Genomic DNA, 19,267 nt, shown 5'->3' with positions numbered 1-19,267 from the left:
TATGCAGTTTCAGACATCCACTGTGGGTCTTGGAACACATCTCCCATGGGAATTGGGACTACTCCAGTTTCTGACATCCCCTGACAGTAGTTTACAAGCCAGTCATAGGCCTGCCTGCTGCACCAAATAAGAGCCTTCACTTCTCCACTTTAGAATTCATTTGAGGGTCACAATTGATCAATTAACACTGAAAGGATTTAAATATGTCCCTTAGTCATCATTGTTTTTTCTAACTTTTGATTTTTAGCTCCAGATCCTGTTTTTAAAGTAAATCACCTCTTTGCAGTTTTAGCTGAATGCTGTTTTCCCTACTCCTGATTTCTAGGCCCTTCTGCAGAACTCCAGCTACCTTTTATGACACTGATTTCAAGGACAAAAATTAAAATGAAATGAAAAGCCCTCATAGAATTTCTCACAAAAGCTTTTATTTTAAGAAGATTTAGTCTTCTTGCTTCATGTGATAATGATAGTATATTTTATAATGCTCTTAACTTTTGGAAGTGCTTTCCCATCAATTATGTCAGATTCTTGTGGGCTGGGTCCCTTCCAATTTTAATGCAGTCATTTTTAATTTCATGGTTTATATCTAAAAGTAAATTTTCTATTATAACATGTTTATGGGTTTTTTGTTGTTGTTGTTTGTTTTTGCTGTTGAAATAACATTGTCTTTCAACTAAGCAAATCTCTTTCAAGCAAGTATGAATTAATAATTTTTTTCATTAGGCCCAGGTAACATCTGATACTGACTGATCTACCCACCTGCAATAAAATTATCAATCAATATGTTAACATATGCTATGACAAAGAGATAATGCCTAATTTTTTATAACATTCTTATATAATCTTTCAGACTATATATAACTCATTTTAACACGGTCATTTAAATTCTCACAGCATATTATTATATTGTCAAATTAAAATTTAAGTTTTTTGTATCCTGCATTTGCTGTTGCTTATGTTTGTCACTGTTAAAAGGATTATAACCAGATGACGGCTGGTCACTGGGTAAAGGAAAAAGTAAGAATACAATATGCTAAATGGGATTAAAGTATTAAATTCAATTTGTGAAAGCACACTGAACTTATTACCATCCAAGTTAAGATTTTCAAGTGCAGAAGGTTCTGGTGATGCAGCAAACAATGAAAAGTAAAAATGGAAAGGCACTCAGCCCTGCATGAATCACCACACAGCAAAAAATAGAGACACCCACAGGTTTCATTATTTTAAGAAAAAAAAAAAACTTCCTTTATTTTACAGTAGGGAACAATAATATGTGAGAAAATGGATGGAAGAATGGATCAGTTTTCTTATAGGCACAATAATTTAACCTAAGAATATTCTTAACCCATGAACCTTTGTATTTCATTTTAAGAAGTTACCAAGTTGAAATAAAACATAAAAACAAATAACTTTTCTCCCCATAATTAGAAATACTTTTTTTTCCTGTAGAAGATAAGATGAACAAAAAGAAAAAAGGAAAGCCATCATAATCCATCAGAAATAACTAGTATTAACACTTTTAATAGCATACGATTCAATATATTTTAGTGTATTTTAACAGTTGTATAATTCTCACCACTTAACTTTAGAATATTTTACCACCCCAGAGAGAAACCCATTAGTGGTCACTTCCCATTTCTCCCAACATGTAGTCCCTCCTATTCAGCCCTAAGCAAATACTACTTTCTGTCTCTAGATTTGCCTGTTCTGGAAATTTCTTTCTTTCTTTCTTTTAAATATTTTTTTAGTTATAGATGGACGCAATACCCTTACTTTAATTGTTTATTTTTAATGTGGTGCTGGGGATTGAACCCAGTGCCTCACACATGCTTGACAAGCGCTCTACCACTGAGCTACCACCCAGGCCCCTGGAAATTTCAATATAATTAGAATCACAATATGTGGTCTTTTATAACTGACTTCTTTCACTCAGCATAATGTTTCTGAGATTTAACTGTTATAACATGTATCAGCACTTGGTTTTCTATTGTTGAATAGTATTCTACTATGTGTACTTAATATTTTGTTTTTTCCATTTATTATGAACATTGAGTTGTATCTACTTTCCGACTTCATGAATGATGCTGCTATGAATATTCATGTACAAGTCTTTGTTTCAACATTTGTTTTCAAGTCTCTTGGAATCAAGGAATGGAATTTCTGGATCACATGGTAACTCTGTTTGATTTTGAGGCTAGATTGTTTTGCAAAATGACTGCACCATTTTGCATTCCCATCAGCAATGTAGGAAGGTTCCAATTGCTTCCAATTGCTCCACAACTTGCCAACACTTGCAATTGGTTATTATTGTCTATCTTCATCTCTTGTCTTTCTCTTTCAGAGAGAAAGAAAGTGGGAGAAAGAACCCTATCCTTGTTGTTGTGAAGTTGTATCTCATTTTTGGATTTTCTAATTTTCTATTTTTACTTTTGTCTCCCATGCTTTCAGAGTTATATCCAAGAAGATTTTTCCTAACCCAAGATGTTGGAGATCATGTCTATCTTTCCTTCTAAGAGTTTTCTAATTATAACCCTTACATTTCAGTCTATGATCCATTTTGAGTGAATTTTATGTATGGTGTGAGGTAGGGATTCAACATCATCCATTTGTGTCTGCTCTTTGATTTATATGTTTATCTTTATAAAACTACTATTAATAGTTGCCTGCCTGACTCTTTCCTCATATTTTTTCCTTTCATTATCTTTATTCATATTGTCTAAACTATTAACACCATGCATAGCTTTTTTTTTTTTTGGTACTGAGTATTGAACCCAGGCATACTTAACCACTGAGCCACATTCCCATTCCCAGCCCTTTTTCAATTTTTTGTTTTGAGACAGGGTCTCACTAAGTTGCTTATGGCCTAAGTTTCATAGGGCCTTGCTAAATTGCTGAAGCTGGCCTAGAACTTGGGATCCTCTTGCCTCAGTCTCCCAGGCCACTGGGATGATTATAGGCACGTGTCACTACACCCACTCACTTTGTGCATAGCATTTTTAACCTTTTTTTTTCCTTAATAGATCATTATATCTTGTCTGTCATTAAATATTTGACCTTTTTGTTTTTGGTAAATGGATTGAACCTAGGGGAATTCTACCATTGAGCTACATACTGAATCCTTTTTTATTTTTTGAGACATAGTCTCTCTAAATTTCCCAGGCTGGCTTCCAGCTTAGGATGGTCCTGCCTTAGTCTTCCAAAGTCATTAGGATTATAGGCCTATGCCTTTATACCCAGCTTCAACATAATTTTTAATGGTTGCATTATATTCCATTGTACAGATGTACAATAATTAGGTTAAGAAATTATCTATTGCTGAAAATTTAGGTTGTTTTCAGAATAACATTATTTTCAAATAATGTAATGAACACTCCTCCCCAAATACCTTTATTTGCTTTAGTAATTATCCTATAAGAAATAAAACCTAGACTGGTAATTGCTAGGCAATCATATTTTTAACCACTTGGTACTTCTGGCCTACCAAAGTACAAACATATTAAAAAAGTACAAGCTTCAGGTAGCAATAGTGTGCATCTGTAATTTCAGCTACTTAAGAGGCTGACACAGAAGAATTGTAAATTCAAGGCCAGCCCAGGTGATTTAGCAAGACCCTGTCTCAAAACAAAAAGATAAAAAGAGTTGGTGATGTAGCTTAGTGGTAAAGCACCCTGAGTTCAATCTACAGTACTGCAAAAAAAAAAAAAAAAAAAGAGTATCAATTTCTTCACACACTTACTAAAATTGTATATCATCATTTAAAAGTGTCAAATGATTTTGAATTTACATTTAATTCATATCTTACAAAAAATGGATATCCCATAACTCAAACATGGAACTTTGTTATAGAATGATTAAAAGTCAAAAACCAGTTATTTCCTATATTTTAAAAATCTCAGAGTTTTATGTGGTTTTTCATTTCCTGCATTTTACTTCACTGGGCAAATTGCCATTGAAAGAAGACAATTAGGAAACGTAATGACGGGCTGGGGATGTGGCTCAAGCGGTAGCATGCTTGCCTGGCATGCTTGTGGCCCAGGTTCGATCCTCAGCACCACATACAAACAAAGACATTGTGTCAACCGAAAACTAAAAAATAAATATTAAAATTTAAAAAAAAGAAACCTAATTAATCAACAAATAACCTAATGAAGCAACAAATAACCTAATGAAGCAACAAATAACCTAATGAAGCAACAAATAAGATATAGACTCACAGAGACAGGATGACTACTCCGCTGAGATCTTACTCGATTACTTTATGTAATCTGGTTACTCCAGTGAGGAGGGCTATATAAATTCTCAATGTAAATTTGACCAATGTATCCAGATTTATTGGTCTCTGATGAAAGGATGAATGATAACTGTCATATTAAAGATTAGTATTTAAGAATGAGGGCGGTGGCTCAGTGGTAGAACATTTACCTAGCACATATGAGGTGCTGGGTTCGATCCTCAGCACCACATAAAAATAAATAAATAAAAATAAAAGTATAAAAGGTGAGATTAAAAACCTAAAAAAGGATTGATATTTAAGATGGAATGCCCTTTATAAACTGCTTGTAAGACATCTTACTGACATAGGCCAGGTGCTCCTGATGTTTGCTTTGGGCATGTTTTCTGCCATGTGAGACTGAGATGGAATAGAAGAACTAAAAGATAGGTAGAAAAGAGAGAGAAGGGAGGGAAAGGAGCCTATAATCTTAATCTGAACACCTTGTGCTAAAATTCCTTGTAGTTTTTCTTCTCAAGCCAGTTTTCCTCCCAGGCCTGTCACTCTCAAATTTCTGGGAAATCTATAAATCTTCACCCACAAAGTTACTGGAAATTCCACTCACTTATGGAAATTGCCCTGTGCAGTAACATATGCATTTTTAGAATAGATTAGGCAAAAGGAGATACAATATTACAATATTTTATGAAACCTATAATATAGGGCACATTCAAACGTTATCTATTGACCAGATAATGGAGACAACATTAACCTAAGCATACTGAGAGCCAGATCTCAATAAAACATCTTGTCATTTTCACATGCCTTCCAACACCCACTCCTCACAAAGCTTTCTTTAAAGAAGAACCTGAGGCCCCCAGCGTGCCTCTCACTCTTGAGATAACCCTGTTTTTCCCTTGAGTGTGGACTCCTTGTTTTCCTGGATAAAGCTCTGCTTGCACCTCTGTCTGACATGTCTTGAATTCTCAATGATGCCATCATTCCAAGTTGAGGTACCCTCTCCTGGACCTCCTCAAATTCCTTCCGCCACAACAAGATCTGACACATAGAAAGTAGTCGGTAAAGGTCAGCCATTATTATTACTATTATTTATCAGCTTCATTATCATAGTCCAATAGACTATTGCTTTATTCTTCTCTCTCCTTGTTTGGAACACAATCTGATTTTTAAGAAGGCACTTGACCTTTTGGGGTCAAGAATCTAATCTTAGTTGAGCATTTAAGGAAATCTAAGGACACTTTCTACAGGAAAAAAACAAAAACACAAACAAGGCTCCTATGTACACATGGAGAATTTTATGGGCTACAAACTAGACTCTTTTGCTCACTACGGCCCCCTCTCACTTCTACTTTCTTGAGGAAAAATGTTCAGACTTGAGCCTTCTTGGGTTCAGAGCTGAATGTACTCAAAGTTTATGATCGAACTACCAAACTGCAGGACTTGTGGGGGCAAACTCCCAATTTTTCCCTTCCATTTTGCTTTGTGCTCCTCTTCTCTTCTTTCATGGAAATGTCCTGCGCTCAGAAGGCCAAGGGGTGTGAGACTCAGGCCTGCCCCATCTGGCTTACTACTCTTCCTCTCTCTCTCTCTCTCTCCTTTGTGTGAGTGTGTGTGTGTGTGTGTGTGTGTGTGTGTGAGAGAGAGAGAGAGAGAGAGAGAGAGAGAGAGAGAGAGATCTTAACATTCAAATGTATTTTCTGACATCTTGGCCTCTCAGTTAGTTCCTCAGCCTTTATGGTCACCAATAATTTAATTATCTATCCCACCTCAAATGGTGACAATCCCAGATCACTTCTGAAATTCTCACTTCCAGAATTCCACTCTGACCACAGTGCCTTTCTCCAGCAATTCTTTTTTAAGTTTTAATTTAAATTCTTTTTAAAAAAAAATTTTAAAGATGGACACAATATCTTTATTTATCTTATTTATTTTTATGTGGTACTGAGGATCGAACCCAGTGCCTCACATGTGCAAGGCAAGCACGCCACTGCTGAGCTATAACCCCAGCCCCTTGCTCCGGCAATTCTTGACTTCATTCAGAATGTCTATCTGGAGGTAGAGGCAGGAGAATCCCAAGTTAAAGGCCAACCTGGGTGACTCTTAGAGAGATCCTGTCTCAAAATTTAAAATAAATAAATAAATAAAAATTTAAAAGGCTGGGGTTGTACCTCAGTGGCAAAGCACTCCTGAGTTCACTCCCCAGTACCAAAAAAAAAAAAAAAAAAAAAAAAAAAAAAAAAGAAAAGAAAGAAAGAAAGAAAGAAAGAAAAGAAAAAGGCCCATCCACACACTTTTTGCAGTTACGATCAATCCACTGCGCATGTTCTCACATTTCTCTTTAGTCTGTCTAAAGTCATAGAACAGACTTATAATTATTTCCTTGCAAACCCTTTAAAGCCCTTTCCCCTTTCTCCCCCAAGGTCCCCCTGTTGGATTCATTAGGTAAGTCTCCAGCTCTGGTTCCACCCCACAGTCTACTCTCTGGAGAGCACTCAAGCCTCTGAATATGGCTCAGCTGATGGTCTTCAACATGTCCACGGATCTTTAAATTCATGACCCCCAAATCTCATTTGAATGTTTGGTATGCTTGACAATCCTATCATATTCCTTGGAATGTTCTCTTTCCCACTCTTCAAAAAAGACTAATTAACCCCTTTTGTATTTTTAAACTTTCTGAATTATACCATCTCTCCCCAATCTCAACTGTAGCCCACATTGACTTGCATTTTTTGGACTATAAAATAAAGTATAAGAGCAGATGGGGCAGGGATTGTGGCTCAGTGGTAGAGCACTTGTCTAGCATGCATGAAGCACTGGGTTCGATCCCTGGCACCATGTAAAAATAAACAAATAGAATCAATCAAAGTATTGTGTCCATCTGCAACTAAAGAAATAATAATAATAATAATAAATAAAAGATCAGAGAAGGACTACCCAGATTATAACGTACCTTTGTATGTACCCACTGGGAATCACCTCCTTGTTCTATGGGTCAAATGTCCTTGCTCATTTTAAAGCCCAATGCTTCTGTGTTCTGGATCCCATACAAATTTTGCGTTTTAAGGACTGTGCTCTAAGAATTATTCCTCTCTCACCTGTATCATCAATTTCTCTCTTTCTCAAGTTTCAGCAAATAATATATTATAATCGCTCCTATCTTCAAAGGGAAAAAATATTATTTTGATCACACCCTATCCCTAATCCAGTTTCGCTGCTCCTCTCCCTAACAAAACTTCTTAAGTTGACCGTAATAGCTGGCTTAACCTTTTACCCCACATTTTCTCCTCCAGTGCATTTCCCGGGAGACTCTCTCATCTAAGCCACTGACAGCTTCCCTGTTGCCAGATACAATGGTCGCTTCTGTTGCTATTTTTCTTGATTCTCTGAGCAGTATTAGACACACTCTCTCCTTCTTTAAGTACTTTCTTCTTTTGGTTTGTAGGGCAAAACAGTCCATGGGGTTTCCTTCTTGGGGGATGTCTATTCTCAGATCTTTTGCCAGTTATTCTTCTGTTCTACTTTTAAATGCTGCAGTGCTGAGGTCTGTGTCCCGGGGCCCCTCTCTTCTCTTTGGGCAAACATTCCCAGTCCAGTGCTGCAGCTTTAAATACCGCTTGTAAACCTGTAAGAGTGGCTGGGTAACTAAGTGGTTGACATCAGGGTAGGAAGAAGATTCATACTTTTCAATCTGTGTACAATGACCAACTAAAATTTAAATAATATATGAGGGAGAGATGACTGCAATTAATTTGGGTCCTTTCTTATATAAAGCCAACTTAATGGTAACTGATGCCGAGGGACAGGCTGGATTTATAGGGCAGGAAAGGGGAAACTATTAATGTTAAGATTCTGGAATGGCAGGAGGAATAGAATCTCTAGTCCCAATGGGATTCTCCTGTCAGCCTCTGGTAGGACAAAGGGAATCTCTACTGGCATATTGGGAAGGAAGAGAGAGTCCTCAGTGATGACACAGGAAGTTGTGTTTGGTAAGAAGCTGAGGCACTTCTTGTGTAATGGCTTCATATTGTCTATGAAATTGGAGGCAAAGTTTTTTATGCACAGTGCTGGCAAGGGTCAGGGAAGGTGGAAGAAGGGACTCTTGAGACTTGGGAGGACATGCTGGTTTAACATAATTGTTGCTGCAAACAGAAGTGCAGTTGACTAGAGAAAAGCAACAAGATTGTTGAGAGACCATTTATAGCTGGTGATCGCGAATTCATACAGGGGAAGCACAGCTAGGATGAGTCACTACTTTCTTGGTTCAAATCCAGGTTCTGCCAGTAAATGGCTGTCTAAGCTCAGGCAAGTTGGTTCCACTTTGTACTTCGGAGTTTCCTCATGAGCAAAGTGAGGGCTCATTCATTTATTCAACAAATATTTATTTAGTGCCTTTTAGGTGTCAGGCAGAGTTTTTAGGTAGTTAGTTACACTTGCTTTTTAGGTTGATATAGGGGTTGCATGAGATTCTCATTTCCTGAGTTTTAAGATGTACCTTTTTTTTTTTTACATTTTAAATCTCAAATTAAGATTCATCTCACAATCAATGGCATCTTTATTAATTGGCAGAGTGTGTTTTTTTCCTTGATTATATAGGATAGTGGTGTGTCTTATAATCAATGGAATTTCTGATTCAATAAAATATGATCATATTTACATAAGCTTAATAAAGTGCCTGGAAGACTATACTTCAGCACTTATAATAGCAAAGAACTGGAAACAGCTCAAATACTTATGGACAAGAGACTGGAGCCATAGTGCAATCACAAAATGGAGTACTGGGAAGGAATGACGAATAATTGTATATGCTACTACAAAATGATCTCTAGCACACATTGCTAACTGAAACTAGGGTAGGCAAAATGTCAGCTGTATACTCCTGTTTATATAAAAGGGGATGTATACATTAGTGCACATATATAAAATATTTGCTTATTTTTTCAAAATCGGAAGGATAGATCAAAAAAAATTTAAGTAATCTATTGGGGAAGGAAGAAATAAAGTGGAAGAATCAAGAATAAAAGTCAAGCTTTTTTTTTTTAACTGGGGATTGAACCCAGAGGCAATTTACACTGAGCCACATCTCCAGCCCTTTTTATTTTTTATTTTGAAACAGAGTCTTGCTAAGTTTCTTAGGGCCTTGCTAAGTTGCTGAAGCTGGCTTCCAACTTGTGGTCCTCTTGTCTCAGCCTCCCGAGCCACTGGGATTACAAGCATAAGCCACCTTTTCCAGCAAAAAGGTAAACTTTTTAGGATATACATTGTAGATTTGATTTCAAACCAGGTAAATGTTTTATTATTATAAAACAGTAGTAAATCAAAGTGGAAATGTGTTAATTAAAAATCAAAAGCTAAAGGAAACAAATTAATTCTTCTGTGTATTGGCTTAGTTACTTAACCATATAATAAGGAATTATTTCTCAGGGTTTTAAAATGCACTAAATTTAGTTAAATTACATCTTCACTGGGATACACTTAAAATTTTTAAAAAAAGATGTTTTAAACTGTTTAAATAGTATAAATAGTAATAACTTTGGTATTGTTATTCTGAGGCTATTTTATATATAACAAATAACTAATTATACTAATAGTTTTAGAAGTGAAGACTTTCAGCATAAAAGAAAGGGATACTAAAATAAAATCAGCCAAGAGTGATGGTACATGTCTATAATTCTAGAGATTTGGGAGGCTGAGGCAGGAGGATCACCAGTTTGAGGTCTGCCTGAGCAGTTTAGAGACTGTGTTTAAAAATAAAAAATAAAAATGGCAAGGGGTGTAGCTCAGTGCTAGAGTGCTCCTGGGTTCAATTCCTATTGCCAAAAGAAAAAAAGAAAAAGGGCTTGGGATTGGACCCCTGGATGCACTCCCCAGTGCCAAAATAGACAAACAAACAAACCAAGAAGTTAAATAAAACTTATGATTCTAATTTTAATTGTATAAGCCCATGACATTTTTTTCTCCTGCCAAAAATAGATAAAGAGAGAAAAATAACATCTTTGCTCTGTCCACTAAAAACAAAACAAAACAAAACAAAACACAGAATCAATAACCAATTTAATAACATGAACACCTCTCATGCCTAGACTGGCTTGTGAACACCATTTTCTGTTACAGGGAACCAGAAACCCAAACTCCAGGTAGAAATGACTAATTTCTAGTGTCAGGCAAAAATATGTAAGATGATCCTGGAGAAGGAAACTATCAAAGGCTACTGGGGGGCCGCTGGGATCATGGCTCAGCGGTAGAGTGCTTACCTAGTATGTGTAAGGCACTGGGTTTGATTCTCAGCACCACATATAAATAAATTTTTTTAAGAAAGGTCCATTGATGACTAAAAAAAATTAAAAAAAAAGACTTCTAGGGTTTTATGTGAAAGAGGCCCTTGGACCAGCTTAAGAGATTCCTATTGTCAAAAATGGAACCATTTCCATTTCAGAAAGAATAGTGAGTACAATGAAATAGTAAGCATGTCAAATATGTTAAAATCCTCAAGTTCACAGTGATTAAACAACAAAAAACTATAGGTCACCTTTGAAAGATGTCAGGGAACCAACTCTCTACACCCAGGGTCATAAAGCAACACTCTTGGTCAGTATGTTTCATGCCTTCTAGGCAGAGCTGAAACATTTCTGATTTCAGTAAAATAGTTCAGACTTATTGCTGGCATGCTGAAACCAACCCTCACAGTACAAAAATCTCAGTTGGATAAGACAGAAAGTAAGACAGTAAGTGACAGAGAAAAGAGAGAAGTGAATAGATTAGTGGTCCCAATGTGGTTGACAAATGATCATGGTGTGAGAAGTTAGCAGAGTAAAGCTGGAAGAAGAGGAGTTTACTTCCAGATAAAAGAATGTTTGAATTGGTGCTCTCAATTTGTTCACTGCTGAGAAATTTACCCTTGGAAAACCCTAAGATGCTTTTACTCTTTTTTTTTTTTTTTTTTTTTTTAAGGATTTAATGCTCCAGTAACATGCCTAAACTTGAAAGAAAAAATCCAGCACAGTATCTTTCCTCTGGAAAATGACTGTAGAATGGCAGCTGGTTTCTAAGTGTGCTAAAGGTCATAGCTCTCTTGGGTGCCTTCAGAGTGTGACAACCTTGCAAGGTTGAAATGGTGAAATCTGCATGAGCCTCCCTTTGCTGAAGTTTACAAAAGTAGGTTTTATAGCTCAGTGCTGGTCTATTTTTCCTAACCACCAAATGACACCTTTGTAAATTTAAGTTTTCGGATGAATACAAAGTTGTAAAATAGAACTTGTGCTAATTAGGCATCCCCTGATTTGGTATCCCAGAAGTTTCACTGTCAAAATTATGTACTTTGCACACCTGTAATCTCAATGGCTCAGGAGGCTGAGGCAGGAGGATCATAAGTTCAAAACCAGCCTCAGCAACTTAGTGAGGCCCTAAGTAACTCAGTAAGACCCTCTCTAAATAAAATATTAAAAAGGGCTAGGGATGTGGCTCAGTGATTAAGTGCCCCTGTAATTAAGAAAGAATTACATACTCTGACTGGATCCAATGGGATGCATCTATAATCCTTACAACCAAGGAGATTGAGGCCAGAGTTTAAGTTTAAGTTTAAGTTTAAGGCTTGTCTGGGAAGCTTAGCAAGACTTTCTCAAAATAACAAATAAGAAAGAGCAAGGCTTGGTGGTATCACAAGAGACTTTGTCCTCTTTTGTCACCGCAGCATAATTTGGCCTAAGTAGATTGATATGTAACCTCTTTCAATTTCTTGGATATGCTATACTATTACATTAAGCCTTTCTTTCCTGTTTTAGTTATCTCGATTCCTATTTAGCTTCTAGATTTTTGTTCAGATGTCGTTTCCTCTGGAATGCTTCCTCAAATCTCTCATATCTGGTTTGTGTGCCCATCTTACACATTCCTAGGAAATCCTGTACTTGTTCAGCATTGTTAGAGTCTGTAAACAAGTCAGGATGGCGCCTGGCATTTTGCCAGAGGGAGTGGTTTGTGAAGTAGCCAGCAAGCCATTAAGTGTGGAGATTCCTTATTGGTTGACTGCTGTAGCTAGTTTATGTTAATTAAGATAAGCTGTGTGGAATGTATAAATACCTCTGTTGTCCTACAATAAATGGCTCCCACTCCTGCTGTATCAACGTACACAAGTTGTTCGTCAACCCCTGGTTATTTTTGCTGCAGCTGGACTGCGGCACTGCATAGCACTTAAAATGGAATTATCTGTCTCCCTTCCTCTGCTGTAAAGTTGATGGGGCAGAAATTATGACTTTAGCTGGGCACAATGACACATTCCTGTAATTCTAGTGACTTGGGAGACTGAGGCAGGAGGAAAGCAAGTTCAAGGTCAGCTTCAGCAACTTAGTGAGGCCCTAAGCAACTCAGCAAGACCCTATCTCAAAATAAAATATAAAAAGGAATGGAGGTGTGACTCAGTAGTTAAGTGCCCCTAGGTTCAATTCCCAATATCAAAAAGAAAAAAAAATCATAGGATTATGACTTCATATTTTTTGTCATTATATTCTCAGGTCTGGCACGAGGTGGATGCCATCAATCTGTTGAATGTTTAAATAACTCAACTTTTAGTATTTGAAGTCATGGTCTTGCTATTTATCAGGCAAAGGTACAGTAGGAAGAAAGTAATAGGAGCCAAGCTCTGGGCTGATACATTGAGATGATTCAAGTGAAAAAAATTTCAGTGGCAAGTCCAATGTAAACAATCTGTGCTTTTCTGTCTTTACCTTGAGCTAAATTTATAGGAACTTCTTAAGCCTCATATACTTAAAGAGTAGGGAGTAACTATAAACTAATAGGTATGAGATTGAGGTTTCCTGAGATGAAAGAATGCTAGGCATTATTATTTCTATACATGTCTCAACAGCACATGAGAATAACATACAAGTCAGCTCACATTATTGCAGCACTTCCTGCTCTAAGATATAGCAAAGGCAAACTCTTAGGATGGATACACAAGATGTACGCATTCCACAACTGGTCTGAGTCACCCCTGGGTATTTTTCTGTCCCTCCCTGCCATGAAGCATAATAAGTAGGTATTAGTGAAGCCATCTGTGATTTCCATATGACCTACTCTGGGGAATGTTTTCTGTGACCCCACAATTAAAAGACCACCGTAAAACTATTTTAGTGAAGCTTTTTTTGTAAATAAAACAGAAATAGGAGTTTCAGGTAATTATATTGTTTTCTGGTGAGACCTATGAGGAAATCTGAATCTAAGCTCTTTAATTAAAGAGCATATAGTGGGTTAGAAAGCCACATGTGAGACCTGAATGATTCTGAGGTTTGACTTATCAGCCCTGAAAAGAGAAGGATTTCACATTAATCATTAGGCTGGATTAAATATTAGCTTTCATAAAGCCCAATATTTAACAACTGACTTACGGAAATGATTTGTAGCTTACTAGACTGTACATTAAGAATGATTTATCCCACACATCAAGACAGGCTACTTCTCCAAAAGCAACAATATGAATGTGTACTATGTCAAAGGTTCAAAACTTCTGTGAGACAATTAAGGGTATTTGGGCAGGGCTAGAAAACATGTATTAGCCTGAGTTTTCTTCTAAGGTTTCCAAAAAGTTCGGAAATGCTAGGAACATGAAAAATAGTGGTTGGAACCAGATCCCTTGATTGAAAATAAGGGGACATGGTTATAGATCTAACATAAAAAACAGGTTAGTGCTTGGGAACAGTGGTACACACCAGTAATCCTACTAACTCAGGAAGCTGAGGCAGGAGAATTCCAAGTTAGAGGCCAGGCTTAGCAATTTAGTAAGGCTCCATGCAGCTTAGCAAGATCCTGTTTCAAAATAAAAAGGACTGGGATGTAGCTCAGTGGTAGAGTGCCACTGGCATCATCAAACAAAAGCAGGCGGACTAGTGGGTTTAAGAGACAGACCTGACAGACCTGGGCATAAATTTCTATGGTGCCATTAACTACCTGTGTGATCTCTGGCAAGTTGATTAATTACCCTAACCTGTTTTTTCACTAGTACAATGGAGATTTTAAAAACCTATTCTACAGGATTATATTGAGAATTAAACATGTCAATGTTTGAAAAATGCTTTCATAATGCCTACTCTAAAGATCTCCAAAGTAAATCTGGACTTCCCTGTAAGGAAAACTTCCTGCTTCTCAAAGTATTCAATAAGTTATTTGGTCATATAGGAGGGTATATAAAATAATTCTAGCCTGTGTCTGTATGGAGAGTGGCAGAGGGTGGTTACTGAACTCTGGTGAATGCATTCAAATGTAAAATTCTACTACATATTAAGTTTTAAATTGTTTTACAAATATAAATCATAAATTAAAATGGCCCCCAAGTATACAAAACTAAAATGCTGGGGATATAGCTCAGTTGGTAGCACCACCAAAAAAACAAAAACAAAAACAAAACAAAACAAAATAAAAAACCTTAAATGTTAGAACAACAGGGGAAAATGGACAAATGTACCATTTTGATGGGAAATTGACATATCTATTTCATCCATTAGTATAACAGAGGCAAACTGACAGGTAAGTCTGAACATGACCATTAGCAAAGATGTAGAAAATAATGAACAACTAAGCTTGATTTATTTGATACATCTCATTGCACCTATCTATTGGGGAATACATATTCTTCTATACTCTTCATTATTGTATCAAAATAATGCATTTCCAATCATAATCACATCAAGACTTTTTTTTTTTTTTTAAACTGACAAGTTGATTCTAAAATGTATACAGAAGAGCAGAGTTTTTGACACTTGAAGAAAGCTCAAGTCAGGGAACTTGCTCAACCAGATAGCAAAACATGTAATAAAGCTATAATAATCAAGACAGGATGATATCAGCACAGGGATAGATAGACAATTTGGAAGAGAACAGTGAGTCCAGACACAGACTTGTACATAGTGGAACCTTGATATGTGACCAGAGATGGCATTGAAGGTCACTTGTGAAAGGATCCTAGTCAATAGATAGTATTTGGACAACTGGCTGGCCATTTGGAAAACAAAGAAGTGCATTCTTATTTCATACACAATATAAACCAATTCCATATGGATTAATGATTTAAATGTTAAAGGTAAAACTTTTCCAAAAAATTCTAAGAAAATACCTTCTTGACTTAAGGGTAGGTAAGGATATTTTTGGACAGCAAAGTTATGAGCTATGAAAGAAAAAGATTGACAAGTGTAACCATATTAAATTTGGGATATTTATTTATCCAAAGACTACAAAGAAAGTGGAAAATAGAGGCTGAGGTTGTGGATTAGTGGTAGAGCTCTTGCCTAATATATTTGGGGAACTGGGTTCAATCCTCAGAACACATACAAATAAATAAATAAATAAATAAATAAAGTTTAAAAAAAAAAAGGAAAGAATTTGGACTTGATTCCTGATTGGGAGGAAATTGCTCTGAAGATCAACTGGCAAACTTCAGTGAAGACTATATTGATGTTAACCTATCTAAATTTGAGCATTGTTCTTTTTTATTTTATTTGTGCTGCTGGGGATTGAACCCAAGACCTTGTGCATTCAAAGCAAGTACTCTATCAACTGAGCTATATCCCCAACTCCTTGGGCATGGTTCTTTGTGTACATGAGAGAAAAATTTTGTCTTCAGAGGTTTATGCTATAATTTACTCTTAAATGATTCAAAGGCAACAACAACAAATAAATCTTTTTCACACACAAGTAAACTCTAAATCTATGTGAAAGAACATATGGGGTATATGTGGACATTGTATTAGCCATAAAACTTTCTTAGATCTTTTTCAAAGAAAGTTTAAAGTGTTTTAAAAATTAAAAGCATAGTACCCTGTAAATATATACATTTCTGGGCTTGTGTCAGTTAAAAATAAATTTAATTTTTAAAAAATTCTAAGTCATTATTCTAAGTCTTTCACAGTGCATATGCCATGAGGAAACTTAGAAATTCTCAAATGAAAAAAAAATCACCTATTGGGGGCTGGGGCTGTGGCTCAGTGGCAGAGTGCTTGCCTCGCATATGTGAGGCACTGGGTTCGCTCCTCAGCACCATATAAAAATGAATAAACAAAATAAAAATATTGAATCCGTTTATAAAAAAAAATCACCTGTTATCAAAGTCAGGTTTTTTGTTTGTTTGTTTGTTTTGTACTGCAGATTAAACCCAGGGCTACATCCCCTTCCCTTTAAAAAATTTTTTTTGAGACAGGGTCTCACTAAGTTTTCCAGAATAGCCTCAAACTGTGATTATAGGTGTATGCCACCATACCCAGCATCAATTACTCTTTAAATATGTCACTTAATAGATATCATATATCTATCCATCTACATGTGTAAATATGTATTTTATATATTTAAGCACTCATACAGCCAATCTTAAAATAAGATCATGCATTGTCAAAAGTGGAAAAACACATGCTATAAACTAGGAGAAGATATTTGCAACAACTACAATTGACAAAAGATTGGTATAAATAATACATATATTTATACACATTTTTTTCCAATGCTTAAACGAGGAAGAAACATCAATGAAGCACTACGTTAAAAAATGCTCAATGCTTACCTTCATCAGTAAATAAAGAATGCAAATTAAAATCATAATGTGGCACCTACTTATTCTTTTTTAAAAATGTTTTTATTGGGACAGGCGTCATGTCGCACACCTGTAATCTCAGCAGGCTGAGGCAGAAGGATCCCGAGTTCAAAGCTAACCTCACAAAAGGGAGGTGCTAAACAACTCAGTGAGACCCTGTCTCTAAATAAAATACAAGATAGGGCTGGGGATGTGGCTCAGTGCTTGAGTGCCCCCGAATCAATCCCTAAATATTTTTTGTTTATACATTCTAGTTATACACACTAGTGAGGTTCATTTTGACATAAGGTACCTATTTATTCTTTGTAAACTACCAAAAAAGTAAGAAGTCTGACAATAAGGAGGATTGGAGAGAATGTGGGAGGCTAGAGCTTATCAGTACTGAAGGCAAAAGAGATTGGTACAACCACTCAGACAGTATCTCAGAGTTATCTTTGAAAGTTGGACATCTCCCTCCCCTCTGTTCCAACAGTGCTGCTCACAGATTCAAATGATTCTCAGATACACTTGCTGAAGGTGATCAAAAATGTCCTGCTAGCCTTGTTATTACCAGGAACAAAGCCAGATTTTGTGGGGGCATGAGTTTACAAGATCAGAGAAGAGTAAGGTTTTTAAAGAAAACATACAGAATTTTGAAAAATTATTATGCTCAAAAGTGAACAGTTAGCTGGGTGCAGTGGCACACACCTGTAATCCCAGCCACTCAGGAGGCTGAGACAAGAGGATTGCAAGTTGGAGGCCAGCCTTGGCAATCTAGTAAGGCCCTTAGCAATGTAGTGAGGAACTCAGGGAAGCAGATACATTTAGTGTGATTGCTATCAACATAGAAATAATAATGTAGCTAGATGCAAGTTTAAGGGCCTCAGCAATTTATCACGACCCAGCCTCAAAATAAAAAAATAAAAGGGTCAGAAATGCCTTCGGTTCAATTCCCAGTGCCAGAGCAGGGAAACTTTTAAAGAGTGCATTTTTAAATAATCATGTCTGAATACATTTCTGACAGGAAAGAACTCCCATTTAACTAAGCAGTGAAAATTAAATTTCTACTATTACCCTTAACTACTTTGATGAGTCAAAGGAACAAAAGTTGAGTAATAAAAGCAAATCTGGGAAGGCTATCTATATATTAACTATATTTTTTTTACAAGAAGAAAATGAAACAATAGTTTAGAGATGCATCCAAAATGCATCTACTAAAAATGGAAAGCAGAACCTACAAATAAAACTTGATAATGGGGGTGGAGGAAGAGGCAAGGAGTAGAATCCTGGAGATACAGAAGTAAGTGCTAAATATTGATGATGTGGTTGGGTCAGATTTTCTTTTTATTAGTATGTTTTAAATTTCACGTGTTCGTTAAATATATTATTTTGTATGCATCAAATATTAGATGGGAAAATATTTAAGAATACACCCCAAGTTATTAACCTTTACTTTCCTCCTTCCCCTCCTCTTCCCCACCTTCCCCTTCTCAACCACTAGTTTCCTGGGAGAGAGCTCCAGAGGCTGGGAAGGCAGAGAAAGGCAACCCACAGAGACCAAGAACCCTGATGTATGTGTAGCCTGTGCCTTTTTGTCTCATTTTGGGTTCTTTCTTGGTGCTAAGGTGGAGTATGGTGGTGGTTGAAACAGTACTCGGTATGTTAAATGCTACCCATTAAGTGCACTGTTTAATTTTTCAACTTATTCTTGCCAGCTGAAGGCGGAACGGCGCTTTCCGGCCGAACGGGGGCTCTGTCCCTCCCTGTCACGCTCAAACTTCCCACTTTCCAAGTATGCCAGGCCCCAGCGCCACCCTCTTGCGTCTTTCCGCGCGGGTCTGACTTTTTCGCCAATCCCGGCCTACTCGATTACGTAAATTCTCCCAAAAGGATTCCCAAACTGGGCACTCCATACAGAACCTGCTCAGCTCCAGCTCGGCTCAGAGATTGACAGTCCGCGGGAGCCGGGGAGGGGCGTAGAAAGAGCGCGGAGCTTCCCGGCCCCGCCCCTCCTCGCCAGGCCCCGCCCCTTCCCTCCGCCGGGCAGGAGCCCGGCCCCTTCCAAAACCCGGAGAGGTGGATCGTGCGGGCCGCATTTCGGCCTTGTCCGTAGCCGGCCAGGCCCAGCGCCTGAAAGGGTGAGCCGGCCCGGAGAGGAAGCAGATGCGGCCTCCGATCCGCGCGGGTGAGGAACCGGGGCAAGAGGCGCGGCAGCAGTGTGGGCCCCCCAAATCGGTTTCCCTTTCCACCCTTGCAGAGCGGAGTCCAGGCCTCCGTCCGGAACCCGACGCCCCGCCCGTCGCGTTTCCTAGCAGCGCCGTGACGTACGCGCGCCTGCGGGTGCGCGGCCGCCGGGTGTAGGTGGGAGGCGACGCCTGTGGGGAGGGTCTGGGAACGCGCCAGGGTGCGGGGGGCGTTGGCGAGAACTGGAGGCCGCGAGGCTGCCTGCCCTGCCCGAGTCGGTTCGATTTCGTCATTTGAAGACTTTGTGT

General features: G+C 37.7%; 1 protein-coding gene across 4 annotated transcripts in view; it reads left to right on the top strand.

Annotated features, from left to right (window-relative positions):
- Ddx59 (DEAD-box helicase 59) overlaps positions 1-19,267 on the top strand; it is an 89,263-nt gene that overhangs the window by 48,012 nt on the left and 21,984 nt on the right. Inside the window, exon 1 of one of the 4 annotated variants that reach the window (XM_078022558.1) lies at positions 18,794-18,960. The exons of 1 other annotated variant lie outside the window; for it this stretch is intronic. The gene's annotated coding sequence lies outside the window, so the exon portion shown is untranslated. Of the gene's footprint in view, positions 1-18,793; positions 18,961-19,147; positions 19,234-19,267 lie in introns of those variants that run through there. 2 more of the 4 variants (XM_078022553.1, XM_078022556.1) reach the window with 2 other exon arrangements.

The sequence above is a fragment of the Ictidomys tridecemlineatus genome, chromosome 10, assembly GCF_052094955.1.
Source record: "Ictidomys tridecemlineatus isolate mIctTri1 chromosome 10, mIctTri1.hap1, whole genome shotgun sequence".
NCBI lineage: Eukaryota > Metazoa > Chordata > Mammalia > Rodentia > Sciuridae > Ictidomys > Ictidomys tridecemlineatus.
Note: the sequence above shows the minus strand (reverse complement) of the source record. Positions and strands in the feature narration are given on the sequence as shown.